Genomic DNA, 14,129 nt, shown 5'->3' on the forward strand with positions numbered 1-14,129 from the left:
TCTTCTCCAAATCATCTTGCATACTACTGCTATATCAATCTTTGTATAAAATTTAAATCCTGAGCAAATATAATAAAAATGGCAATATTACATAAATTAGTTACTTTATTTGGTCTCATACCCATAAAAATACCAAAGAATTACTTGCTAGAACTAGTAAAAATATAATGAAATTCATCTGAAGGAACATAAAGTCAAGAATTTCAAGGGAAGGGGGGGGAGGGGTGTGTGTGAAAGACTAGAGCCTAGGAGTACCATATGTCAAACTATACTACAATAGCAATCATCAAAACTATTTGGCATGGGCTAAAATGCTAGCTTGCATTTTACTAGTCAATAAGTGGAATAGATTAGGTACATGATATGTAGTAGTAAATGAACCTAGTAGCCCAGTGTTCAATAAACCCAAAGACCTCAGATACTGAGAAAAGGACTAACTATTTGACAAAAACTGCTGGAAAAACTGAACTGCAGAAATCAGATTTGAACCAACCCCTCACACCATATACAAAGATAAGCTCCAAATAGATACATGACTTAGATAAAAAACCTTTCAAATCTATTGATAGGGAAGAGTTCGTCACCATGCAAAGGATGGGAATGTTCAAAGAAGAGTGCAAGGGACAACTTTGTTGTTATGTGACATTAAAAAAAGGTTTTACACAAATCAATTTAATTTAGCAAAGATTAGCAAGGAAACAAGTAATTGTAGAACACTATCTGTGGCAATTTTTTTTCTGATAAAGATTTCATTTTCAACACACAGAAGGAACTGATTCAAATTTATGAGAGTAAGAGCCATTCCTAAGTGATAAATAGTCAAAGGACATGAATGGGTTGTTCTCGGGGGAGGAAATCCAAGCTATCTATAGTTACGTTAAAAAGTTCTGGGTCATTAATAATTAGTAAAATATAAATTAAAGCAATTCTGAAGTTCATTCTCACACCTATCAGATTGGCAAAGATAACAAAAGAAAATGACAAATGTTGGAGGAGTTTCAGGAAAACTGGCACATTTATTCACTGTTGGTGGAACTATGAACGTGTCCAACTATTTTGGAAGTTTCTAAACTGTGCATGGCCTTTGCCATGGTGATACCATTGCTAAACTTATACCCCAAAATGATTAAAGAGGGAAATATCCTATACATATAAAAATGTTTATAGTAGCTCTCTAGGTAGTGACAAAGAACTAGAAACTAAGGGGAAGCCCATCAGTTGGGGAATAGATAAATCATGACATAAGGATGTGATGAAATACTATTGTGCTATAAGAAATGGCAAAAGAATTGGTTTTAGAGAAGCCTGAAAAGACTTGTATGAACTGATGTAGAGGGACGTAAGCAGATGAGAAGTATAATTTATAACAGTTGAAAGATTTAAGGCCTCTAATGAATGTAATGACCAATTATGACTTCAGAGAACTGATGATGATGAAAATTAAAAAAAAAATTATGACTCTAACCAGTGTCTACAGGAATTGAAATTCAAGATCCTTTATAACCTGCCCCCAGTCTACCTTTCTAACCTTATCCTCCCACTACTCCCAGTATGAATATTCTTTCTGTTCCAAGCAGGACAGTCTTCTTGCTAATGTTTCAAATACTGCAAGATCATTTTTACCACTACACATTTGTCCATCCTCTTTCTCCAGTCATGTATACTTCTCCCATCTATTCTATTTATGACTCCTTCTCTTTGAACTCTTATAATACTTTCTACTTATTGGACTCAATCATATCCCATTGTGGACTGTCATTACTTTTTAGTAGTACTATGACCAGGGTCATTGGCCAACCTTTGGAGGAATCGTTCAGTGATGGAGGCTATGGATCTGATTCTAATGCTAACTCCTGAATCTGCAGGGTGTCAAGATTCCCCTCTGGACTCAACAACTCATTCTTGATAAGGTGACCCTGCCAAAGGATAATGTGAGTAAAAGAACATGGTGATCTCTCAGTAAGGGCCCCTCAAATCCTGAGGGGCTGGGTAGGTTCTAAGGTAGGGGGAATCGGTGATGGATAGGTAGACATGAATTTCTTCACCTTAGAAGACATTAAAGAGTATTGCAATTATTAACCATTTGTAACTCCCATTAGACTGTGAGCTTCTTGAGAGCAAGGGACTGTTTGTTTTTGGTCAATTTTAGTACCCCCTGTCTAAGAACAGTGCGTAACACTCAGTAGGCACTTAATACAACCTAGTTCATTGACTAACTTTGAGCTTCATCTCTGAGGATGACTTGACTGTACCTTGAACTAAGGACCATCCTTCTTTCTTTATCCTTGTGACCTAAGACTATAATCCTTGATCCATAACAGTGGATACCTGGCCATGACACCATGGAGGTTATAAATATCTCACAGGATCAAAGAATGTCAAGCTGAGGCACAGCTAGGTGGCGCAGTGGATAAAGTACTGGTCTTGGATTCAGGAGGACCTGAGTTCAAATCTGGCCTCAGACACTTGACACTTACTAGCTGTGTGACCCTGGGCAAGTCACTTAACCCCAATTGCCCCCCCCCAAATTAAAATTTAAATAAAAAAAGAATGTCAAGCTGAAATTTTAAAGGAGTCAATTTCTCCAATCCAAATAATTCACTTCACAGTTGAGGAATCTGAGGCCCAGACCTGAAACAGGATATGGTTCTTAGGATGCTATACTTGGAATGAAGAAAACCAGGTTCATAGGATTATAACTCGAGCTGGAAGGGCTCTTAGAAGTCAGAGTCCAATCTTCTCATTTCACAGATGTGGAAAATAAAGCCAAGGGGTGGTCACTTGCTCCAAGTCACGCAGATAATAAGCATCTGAGGAAGGATTTGAATTCATTGTTCTTTACACTGTACCACCCTGCCTTCTTCAAATGCTAACTAGCTGTATGATTTTGGGTAAACCATTCTATTTCTCAGTGTCCCCAAGTGAAAAATGGGGAAACATACTAATGATACCTACCTCCATGATATTTCCATATGTCAGTTTTTATCACTGCCCAGGATCACACTATTAGTGACAGACCTGGGAAAAAACCCCAGGTTTCTTGAGGATCACAACAGCGATCTTTCTAATAGCAGGTTTAGTTGGTTTTGTTTTTTTCAAAAAAACCCCTATTACAGTAGTAAGATCAATAATTATTTGTTGAATTTAATGAAATAAAAGGTATAGCCTCACCCTCCCCATAGATAAACTTATCAAATTTGAGGTGAGAAATGCAACTTTTCTACAAGTTAAACTCTGGGAGTAAAAGACCATTCTTTAATTCAGTCTGTCTGACATCATTAAAAAAAAAAAACAAAAAAAAAAACCCCAAAACCCAAACATCCTTAGTTAATCTTTTCAATGTGTATATGTCCTGACTTCCTGTTTTTCTCCTGAGTGTCTACCAGACTAGGTTATGTAAGGCAGGATTTGTGGCACTGTACTTCAGGAATATTGGCCCAACAGAAATATTTCCTTCGCTTTATATGGATGGTGAAGAAACCATAGAAAAGCCACATTGCACAAATATCCCATTACACAAATACAGTCTACGTACAGGGGAAATATCTCCATTCAGCAAATATTCTAAAGCCAGAAAGAGTGTTAAGTTTCTGTGATATAACTTAGTTCAGCTTTTCGCTCACCAAGGTCTACCAAGAGTTTAAGATATACAAACACTAATGACTTTCACATACGTACACAGCTAAATAGCAGGGTTGCTGATGCTTCTCTCTTGCTGGCCAGAAAATAGCTCACAAAGCTTATATAGCAGCTTGTCTCATCCAACTTAATGGCATTTTCAGATGGACTGTGGAGTTGCCAGCCAGACGAGGGTTGAACAAATCCATCCCTTATTTCATCTTCCTTTTTCTTCATGCTCTTGCCCTCAAAGAACCCCATGCTTAGGATCATAGATTTGAAATTAAAAAAAAAAAGATTCTGGAGGTCTTCTAATTCAACTCGTCATTTTATTAGTGAAGAAACCGAGGTCCAGAGAGATTAAATGTGCCTGTGTGCCTATGGTCATTTGGTAGTATGTGACTGAACTGGGATTCAAACCCAGGTCTTATGAGTAGGGCTCTTCCTATTTATACCATACTGCCTCTTCTTTAGAATTTCTTATGCTCTAACATTCATATACTTTAATACTTTGAAAGAGCTGCAACTTCATCTGTGTGCACACGCCTTTCATCAAAGCAGATTTCAAGCCCTCCAAACTTCAATAGATGGCTTCACAAGTTACAGTTCGCTGTCCAGTGATCAATCTTCTGGTAATGAGCCTGTACAAATCAGTAAAGCTCTTCTTCAGAGCCGAACACATACTCCATGCCCGAAAGGTGTAGCAGAGTAGAGCTTTATTGGAGGAACTCAGCAGAAGGTCTTTTTTTTTTTTTTGGTAAGGCAATTGTTGTCAAGTGACTTGCCCTGGGTCACACAGCTAGTTAAGTGTCAAGTGTCTGAGGTCGCATTTGAACTCAGGTCCTCCTGAATCTGGGGCCTGTGCTTTATCCACTGCGCCACCTAGCTACCCCTGAAGGTCTTGATTAAGAATATTGACTGACAGTCTGGGATTAATGTGAGGCTCTTTTTTCTTTTTCAAACTACTTCTCTTTAAAAAAAACAAACCCAAAAGCTAACCCAAAATCCTGTTCCAATTTCTCAGTAGCAGCACTGTGGGTGAAGCTTCTCCCTTTAAAAGAAATGCTACCTATCCTTTCCCCCTTTTGTTCCTTTCAGACTTTGGGCTTTATATGAAGTCTCATTCCCACAGTGAAAAACAAAAGTAGCCTTGGGCAGCCCAGTGTGTTTACTTACTCTGCACTGAATGCCTTTCTACCTCCCTCCACTTAGTCCATGTTCATTATTTCCTTCATGACTGACCTCTAAAAAGAAAACTGTCATTCTTACTATTTACTTTTTTTAAAAATAAAAAAAAATTTTTTTTGTTTTTTTTTTTTTTGCAGGGCAATGAGGGTTAAGTGACTTGCCCAGGGTCACATAGCTAGTAAGTGTCAAGTGTCTGAGGCCATATTTGAACTCAGGTCCTCCTGAATCCAGGGCCGGTGCTTTATCCACTGTGCCACCTAGCTGTCCCCTACTATTTGCTTTTAATTCCACAGAATTTACATACAATTTGATCTACAAAGAAACTTCTAAGTGCAAGGCCATATTCTTGCCTTTCTTTATATTTCCTAACACTGAAGCACAGTACCTGGCATACAGTAAATGCTTAATGAATGTCTGTTGACTGATTGACTATGCTAGGCACTGAAGTGTACACAGTTATTAAGAGACAGTCCCTAATCTCAAGAAATTCTAATAGACTGAAAGATTTGCCCACTGATAGCAGCTGAGTTGGGGAGGGAACCTAGATCCCGTGCCTACTAGGCCAATGCTCTTTTTTCCTCCCACTAACATCTCTGGATTGCAATTTCCTCTTATCTAAAAAGAACAGATAAAATATTTGGCACTTACTGGGTGTCAGGCACTGTCCTAGGCCTAGGAATTCAGAGAGAAACAAAAAAAGATAGTTTCTGTCCTCAAGGAACTTAGATTTTAATGGAAAATGACAACATAAAAAGGGGAGGGGAAAAGGGAATGGGTACTTTTGCAATGTCATGGTGTGGAAGTGACAAAGAGGCCTAGCCCCAGTGAAAGATGAGGCAAAAGTATACCTGTCAGAGCCCAGCATCCCAGTGCAGTGTCCAAGCTTCCAGTGAGGATGATCTTGGCTTAGCCGACAACATTGTATGGAGATGGCCAGGGTGACCACTTAATATCCCTTCCAACTCTAAAATGCTGTGATTCTATTAAAAACTACTTCTGGCTGCTAAAAGTACCCTAGTGACTTAACATAGTCAATGAAGACTCCCAGGGCTAACATACACCAGGGGAGTAGCTTAAAGACTCCAATTATGTGAATATAGGTGGCATAGTGCCCAGTCTTTATTATTAGAAAATTGATATTGTTTTGAAAAATGTATTGATCTTTAATTTTTACATCATCTTCATTTTCTAATATATCCTCTCTTCCCTACCCAATAAGCCATCTTTTAGAACAAAAATTAAAAAAATTTTTAAAAAAGTTCAGCAAATCTAAGCAGTCTTTCAACCAAGTTTGTGAATATAGGCAATATTTAACACCCATAGTTCCCCACCTCTGCAAAGAAGAAAGTACTCAACTCTTTGGTGGAGCCAAACTTGGTCATTATAATGACACAACAGACAGCTTAGCTTCTAAAAGAAATAGGAAAAGCCATGCTTACCTTAGGAGGAATCTCCCAGATGTCCTAAAAGCAAAATCAAACAAGAAAGTATGTCACTACTTAGCTAGGGAGCAATTAAATATTTCTTATAAGTTTCTGAGAAGGTATCTGTTAAATATCTGGTGTTGTTCATGACATCTTTTTTCCAGTGTTCAACATGTTTTGTTCTTGAGGGAGGAGGGCATCCATGCAGATTACTGCTCAGAGGATGGCATGGCCCCCTGTGACTGACTGCTCTAACCAGCTGCGCTAAGAGAGCTGCTTACTAAGCCACACAGTTCTCAAACTACAACCAAGTCTAGTAGTAATAGGAGTCAGGAGAATCGTAACCACAAACAAATGCATGTCCTGCCAAAAGTCGAGCATACTCCTGGGTAAACTTAACCAAATAACATAATGAAAGTTAAAATTTTAATTCCCCAGTCCAGGAAAGAGGGCATGAACCCGGCTCACAAAACACCAATGGTATGGCCAAAAGCCAGGGTCACAGACATTGAGACTTATTCCTTTCTGGTGCAAACCAACCATGTCTAAAGATCTAAGCAGCAGGGCTCACCAAGGTCCTATCTCCCAGGAAGAACTTCTGACAGCACTGTGGAGATTAGAATATTACAAAAAATACTTCCCGAACTATCATGGTTGAATCGTTGTATTCACTCAACTAACGGAAACCAGTTTGTACTCTGACATTAAGCTAGGTGGTGGGTGAACTAACTAACCTAGATGAGAATCTATGTTTATATGATGAAAGTAAGCAAATTGTGCTTCTGTTGATCTAATTACAAAGTATATATGGGATTAAACAAATATATCATATGAAAATCTGTATGTAGTAGCCCAGAATGGAACATAATATTCCAGATGAATTTTGATCAGGGCAGCACAATCAATAATAATAGTAAATAAATATTTATTAAGGGCCTGCTGTGTGCCAGGTACTGTACTAAACATTGAGGATAAAAATATGAAAAAACAATAGTCCCTGCCCTCAAGGAGCTTACAGTCTAAAGGGGAAAGACAACACACAAAAGGAAGTTGAAAAGGGAAAGGTACTAGATGCAGTGGCATGTCACTGCATGAACAGTCAGAGATGTCCCAGACTAGTACAGCCAGGCAAGAAATGAGGGTCTGTTCTGAGTTATTCCCTTACTTATCTATCTCTTTCTAGACTGCTATCACTCAAACAACCCATCAGTCAATTAATAAGTATCTAGGAGGTGCCATGTACTGTAATAATTTTTTATTTTTTGACTTCTCTACCATGCCCCTAAACCTGCCTTTCAACTTTCTTTATGTGTTGTCTTACCCAATAGACTATAAGTGCCTTGAGAGCAGGGACTGTCTTTCTTTGGTGTATTTGTATCCCAAGCACTTAGCATAGTACCTGGCACATAGTAGATATTTATGTGTTTATTCATTATTAACTCACTTGAGAAAAATAATAAGAAAGCTGGCTTGGATGGAGCAGAGAGTGTGTGAAAGGGGACAATATATAAGTCTGAAAAGATACATGGAGCTAGGTTGTAAAGGGCTTTAAATGTCAAAGAGAGGAGTTTGTATTTGATCTACAGATCACAGAGAACCATTGCAGTTTTGGAAAACGCCATGATCAGACCTGAACTTCAGGAAAATCACCTTGGCAGCAGTGTGGGAGATTGACTGGAAAGGAGAGAGACTTGAGGTAGGGAGGTCAATTTGGAGGCTATGCAATAGAACAATCAATCAATCAATCAATCAATAAAGAGAACAAGCAGGTGATAGCTATGTGAGTAGAGAGGAAAGAGAAAATATGAGAGATGGGAGAAGAATCCATAAGGTGTAGATATTGTGAAGAATTAGTTGTTATTTGAGGTTTTTATGACCCCATCTTTTGGCTAGAATTAAAAAAAAACCTCGGCGTGCGCACTGGCCTCTGGGGCTCTGCAAATGGCACGGTGCTCCATGCACTGGTTGTAGCTGTCACCATGGCGCTGGCACCTCACGTCATCACCACTTGCCAACACCTACATGGGCCTGGCAAAATTATAATGATTGGAAGCCCAGTGAGGGCAGTCATGTGAATGTCAGAGCGGCCAGCCAGGCGTTTGCTGGGAAGAAGGAAGGAGATTTGCCATTCTAGCTTGAAGCTGGAAGGCGACAGGATGCTGCTGTGTGTTCTCAGCTGATTCCTGGGTGGTGGTGTTATTCAGGTTATATTATTTCCCTTTTCCCTATTTTATTTTCCTTTCCCTTGATCGTACTGATCCTGTTTGTGTTGTTTTTTTTTTTAAGTTCGTTCTTGTTAAATAAATCTGCTCTGTTTTGAGAAAGGCTGCTGGTCTCCTTCCTTGTCCAAATAGTGTGGTGAGCCGCTGAGCTAACACTCTCCAATTAAAAACTGGTCCCCACAATATGGAGAGGAGAGGTTAGGGAGAGTTAGGAGTCAAGGAAGACTGATTATGGGGAGCTGGGTGACTGAAAGGATGGTGGTAGCCACAGATTTGGAAGCAGGGTAGGTTTTAGGGGAAAGATAATAAATCCTGTTTTGGAATTGTTGATCTTGAGATGCCTAAGGGAAGTACAAATGGAAAGATCTAATAGGAAGTTGGTGATATGAGACTAGAGATAAAGAGAGAGATTTTGCTGTTGACCGCATTTGGGGTTTTGTTGGCAAAGAAGCTGGAGTGGTTTGCCATGTTCCTTTCCAGCTCATTTTACAGATAAGGAACTGAGGCAAACAGGGTTAAGTGACTTGCCCAGGGTCACACAGCTAGTAAGTGCCTGAGGCCAGTTGAACTCAGGAAGATGTCTTCCTGACTTCAGTCCCAGTACTCTAGCCACTGAGCCACCTAACTGCCAAAAAGAGAAAGGTTAGGGCTAGATATATAGACTTTTAAGTTATCTGTGGAAAAATGATAATTAAACTTTCTCTCTCTTAATGCATTAGCCTTTTTTTTGCTATTATAAAACGATGTTCATTCATATTGACCACTTTTTCATATGAAACTACTACCTCATCATTCTTCTTCCAATTTTGTGCTTGTGCAGATGAATTCTTTTTTAAAGCAAACATAGGGCTTTACATTTATTTTTATTAAATTCTATCTTATAAAATCAGCCAGACTTGGTAAGGCTGGAACCAGGAATCCATACAGACTTGTAGGGTTGGGCAAGAGTTGAGGATTTAGACAAAGGAACACAGCCAGATGTCTACTACTTCTAGGCTCAAAGACATGTGTCAGAAAGCATATCCAAGACTAAAATACTAGCCCAAGGGGAAAATACTAGTGCAAGACCAAAGTCTGAATTGTGAATCTGATCAGGGGTAGGGCAGGTAGTTATTGTTCCTCCATGAGGCTGACAATTCACTGGGTACTAAGAGGACATCTGGAGTATACTGCTTGTGGGTCTTAGGGATCTGTTCATTGAGAGACTAACAGGGTTAGGAAGCCAAGTCTGTGGTGGAACGAGGCAGGGTGTTTAACCATTGAGATATAGGGGTGGAGGGGCAGCTAGATGGCGCAGTGGATAGAGCACCGGCCCTGGAGTCAGGAGTACCTGAGTTCAAATCCGGCCTCAGACACTTAACACTTACTAGCTGTGTGACCCTGGGCAAGTCACTTAACCCCAATTGCCTCACTAAAAAAAAAAAAAAGAAAGAAAAGAGATATAGGGGTGGAAGGCAGAAAGCCCCCAAATTAAGGAACTGAAATGCAAATCAGGAAACCTAATCACTGAGGACTGGGGTACAAATAAAGAACCCACAGCATTTCTTTGGCTGAATGGGTTCCAGAGAAAAATTGTCACACTTAATAATCTGGCTGTTCTGGATGGGGTATAGAATCACAGAATTTAGAACTGGAGGAATCCTTGACGCTAAACATGGAACATGTCCTTCAATATTATCATTATTTTTGACATACGTCCATGTCAATGGCCCAGTTTGAACACAGGCTTCTCAAGTGTGCAGAAGTACCCAACCAAACCTAGGACGGGGCCTTAAGGATCATGCTGAAAGGAGGTCAGTTAGGAGGAAGTGACAGCAGTAGCAGGGCTCTGAAACTAAATGTGGCAGCAGCAAAGGTGAGAGAAGATCTGCTGCAGCTGTGCCTCCTGGCTCCTGGAACTTCACCAATTTTGTGTGAGTCTTTGCAGAGACTATGCCTGGAGCTGCAGGGGAATCAATGGAATGAGGTGATGGGGAAGGGAGTAGGGGAGCTATTTATGAACCATTCCTATTCTTATGTCTCACAACTCACCTTTAAGCTACCAAAACCTCTGCTATGATCCCAGGAGGCAGAGGGCTGCAACAGCTTTTATATTGTTTCTGAGATCCCTGGATTAAAAATCCACAGATAGGAAATGTAGCTTGCTCACAATTCCTTGCCTAGGTCCCAGCCAAGTAAACATCTGTGAGAAGAGATATTTAGCATTCCTCCTTACGAATGACTATTGTTAATATTTTTAAAAATCACAACCTTCCATTTATAAAGCCAGAGAATCATGAGAAGACAGCTGCAATAGAATCACTCCCACCTCATTACAGAGTCATTGTTTAATAATGTGTCTGGGGAAAAAATTATTGATGACCTGGCTAGTGGTATTCTAAGTCACATTCCACAGCTCGGGAAAAAATGGTTGGGTTGTCTTATTTTTAATTGGTGAGGAAAGTAATCTGTATGTGTATTCTATTAAATCCATCTCCACCCAAGGGGGGGTTGCCTGCTCATTCTCACCTCTGGGACATTTTCTCAATGTCCAGGCTTAAATTCTTAGAAGATAGCTACAGCTATGGAATTCTATTTAATGAAAACACTTTTTAAAAAAAAAAAAGAGAGGGGTGAGGGAAAATGGGATTGAAGGGAGGGCAGAAAGTGAAGGAAGGAGGAACTTGCCCTACTGAGTAAACTTAAAGACAGGAAAGTGAAATCTCAAATCTTAACTCCTTTCTGAATAACCAAATGTATTGTACCTTCCATCTTCTCAGTGCTGCTATGTGGTGGGGCTAAGAGAACTGTACTTTAATATCCAAACCACAAAGCCCTGACTTTTCTCTATGTCATGCCATTATCTGGCTCTTGGCAAAGTTAAAATTCTTCCTTTTGAAACTACTATTTCCTTTTGGAGGTCAGCTGAAAGCCCAGTTCAAGCACCACATTGATAAAGCTAAACACAGGACCACTCTCAAAAAAATCTATCAATTATGGACTCCAGCATAAAACTCCCCTTGGTGCCAGGGTTTAATAGACATTCTAGCTCAAAGGTGGCTTTGTGTTGGTGCAGCTGTAGCCACAAGGAAGAGTTAAAAGACTTATTTTAATGTCCCCAAACTTCCGTCAGTCCCCGTTGCCTTTTCTGTCGTAGCTGTTGTTTAATTTGTTACTTTGGGGAACAGGGCCTTACCATACAATTGGAGAAATACTCAAAACCTGACATGTATTTATTTTACATGTTCTCCATTAGGAGACTTTTCCCCCAGTGAGCAGAGGCATTTTCTAATCTCAGGCCTTATTTTTTCAAGTAGTAAATGACTTTCCATCTTCAGTGATGTCCAGACTACACCAAGTGCTGAACTGTCCTTTTTTATTGTAGCAACTGGCTAATAACCACAGACTGGGATAGAAAGTGGTGTCTCTGTTGTTATCCTGATTATATAGGATATTAAAATGCATTTATTATCTCTGAAGATGAGATGAAATTATTTGAATTTCTTTTATTACTGAAATGGATCAGCTTAAATGTATGTGCAGTTTGGGTTTTTTTTAACCCAGTTTGGGTATTCTAGTGAAGCCAATCTCTTTTGACTACTTGGAGTTCTCCTAATAAGTGCCAAGTTGAACAGGTTGGCAAATATACTATGATAGAGTTTGTGGTTGGAAAATCAAATTGGGCAAATGGCTTTCTTTCAAAAGAGCCTGATATGAAAAGTTTCATTCTTAATGATGCAAAGTGAGCAGTTTACGGATTCTGACTACATCAGGAGTAGTTGTTCTATGGAACTCAATTCTTCCATTATAATAATATCATATATTTATAGAGCTCTTTACACAGCTGACAAAGCACCTTGACATACAGAGGCCACTGAAAGAAGATAGCTTTGCCACCTCCTCTATGAAGCTTTCCTTGATAAACACAGAAGAAATTCCTTCCTCATCTTAATGTTCAGGACATTTGCCTGTCTCTTATATATCTACTTGTATATATGCCTCACCTCCTGCTAGATTGGAAGCTCCCCAAGAGTGGAGATTGGGTTATCTTTATATCTCCTATCCAACTCTGCCTTGGGGCTTAATACTGTGCTTTCTCTATGGTAGGTGGTTAATAAAACTTTAATTAATTTTTTGATTATTTCATTTGGTCCTCACAATAACTGTGTGAGACAGAGACTGTAAAACCCCAACTTCATAAGTGAAGAAAGTAGGTCAAGAGGGGGTAAGTGACTTATCCAACATCAAAGAGCTAATTAGTGGTATGACCTTGGCCAGAAGCCAAGTTTTCTGACCACAAGGTTCAATGATCTTTCCAAGATATATTACCTTCAAGCTCATTAGCCAATATTTCTAGGCATGAATAAGCTAAAGTGGGATGAGCACATGACAAAGAAATACATCTGCTCTGTGATATTTGTAGTTTGTGATAATGACTTCTATTATTTCCACTTCAAGGTGTGGCCTCTGCAGGCCAGTGTCAAAGCACCAGTTCATGAGGGACTGCCCCTCTGGACAAAATTTCCCCTTTCTCTCTTTTCTATATTGTTATTAACATATTGTTTGTTAGAATAGGGTATTATATTCTGTTATTTTTGACTGTTTCATCAAGGAAACACACGTGCTTCTTGAGGAAACAAAGGGGGGAATGTGGTAAAAATTATTGGAGTTTAGCTGACTCATTTGGGAGGGGCCACACCTTGCCCATGCTGAAGTTACATATGCTACTGAGGTCAGAAGGAGAAACCTCTCCATAGGCAGTTTTTTAAGGACCTCCCCTTTTGGGAGAGGAAGATTGAACGCTCACTGAGGGGAGGCTGAGCCACTTCCGGAACGCTCTTGCTCTGGCTCTCTCTCCTCGGTTTTCCTGGTGGTACAAGAAACTAGCAGATGTCCCAGGTGTGGTGAGTGAACACAAAAGCCTTGCATTCCTTTGAATTAGCTTAATTGGAAACGAGCTGGGGATAGTATAGACTTAGGTTAGAGTTAGGAGTATTTACCTGTATTTCTTTTTCCCTATTTCCTTATCTTTAATTTTTATTAATTTCACTTTTGTTGTTTAATTAAGTAATAAAATCTGATCCTTTTGTGGAAAAGAAGCTGTAAGTCTCCTTTCTTATTGGCCTGGAAGAAATATCTAAAAGAGTTAGGAGGGGAGGGAGCTTTGAACCTAGAGGTTCCTCATTATTTCCAGGACCCCAATATTTCGGCGAGTCACCCAATTAATGCTCTATATATTAAATTTGGGCCCTACAAAGGTAGAAATGCTATGTGAGCATGACCAGTTGGGAATGGTTAAGATCATCTTTTTTGGCTGGAACACTGGTCTACCAAGCAATTATTTGGACTATATATTGGGTTAAACTAATCCTGAAACCTTCCCCTGTTCCTATTTCTCGCACATATAGGCGTGGGCTTGGGAATACACAAGAGTGTGTCTTAAATAGCCAAGGAAGGGAACACTAGGCACAGTCAGATATGTACCCTAGAGTTTAGGAAATAAGATTCAAAAAGTTCAGAGAAAAGTTGAGGTTAAAAGCTTCATTTGGAGGCAGATAAAAGGCGAGAGAAACAGAAGTGATACTGTCGTTCTGGTGAACTACAGACCACCCAGTCAGAGAAAGGACATGAGTCTTGGTATAATAAAAAGGTCATTGGGCTGGGTCAAAACTCTCTACCAATACCACTTGGACCGCCA

The 14,129-nt window shown here is 39.6% G+C and overlaps 1 protein-coding gene across 5 annotated transcripts in view; it reads right to left on the bottom strand.

Moving 5' to 3' along the window:
* Window positions 1-14,129, bottom strand: part of RIN2 (Ras and Rab interactor 2) — a 247,291-nt gene that overhangs the window by 147,026 nt on the left and 86,136 nt on the right. For all 5 annotated transcript variants that reach the window (XM_043989609.1, XM_043989610.1, XM_043989607.1 and 2 more), the window contains one exon: window positions 6,246-6,269. The gene's annotated coding sequence lies outside the window, so the exon portion shown is untranslated. The remainder of the gene's footprint in view (window positions 1-6,245; window positions 6,270-14,129) is intronic.

Source organism: Dromiciops gliroides, chromosome 2 (assembly GCF_019393635.1).
Source record: "Dromiciops gliroides isolate mDroGli1 chromosome 2, mDroGli1.pri, whole genome shotgun sequence".
NCBI lineage: Eukaryota > Metazoa > Chordata > Mammalia > Microbiotheria > Microbiotheriidae > Dromiciops > Dromiciops gliroides.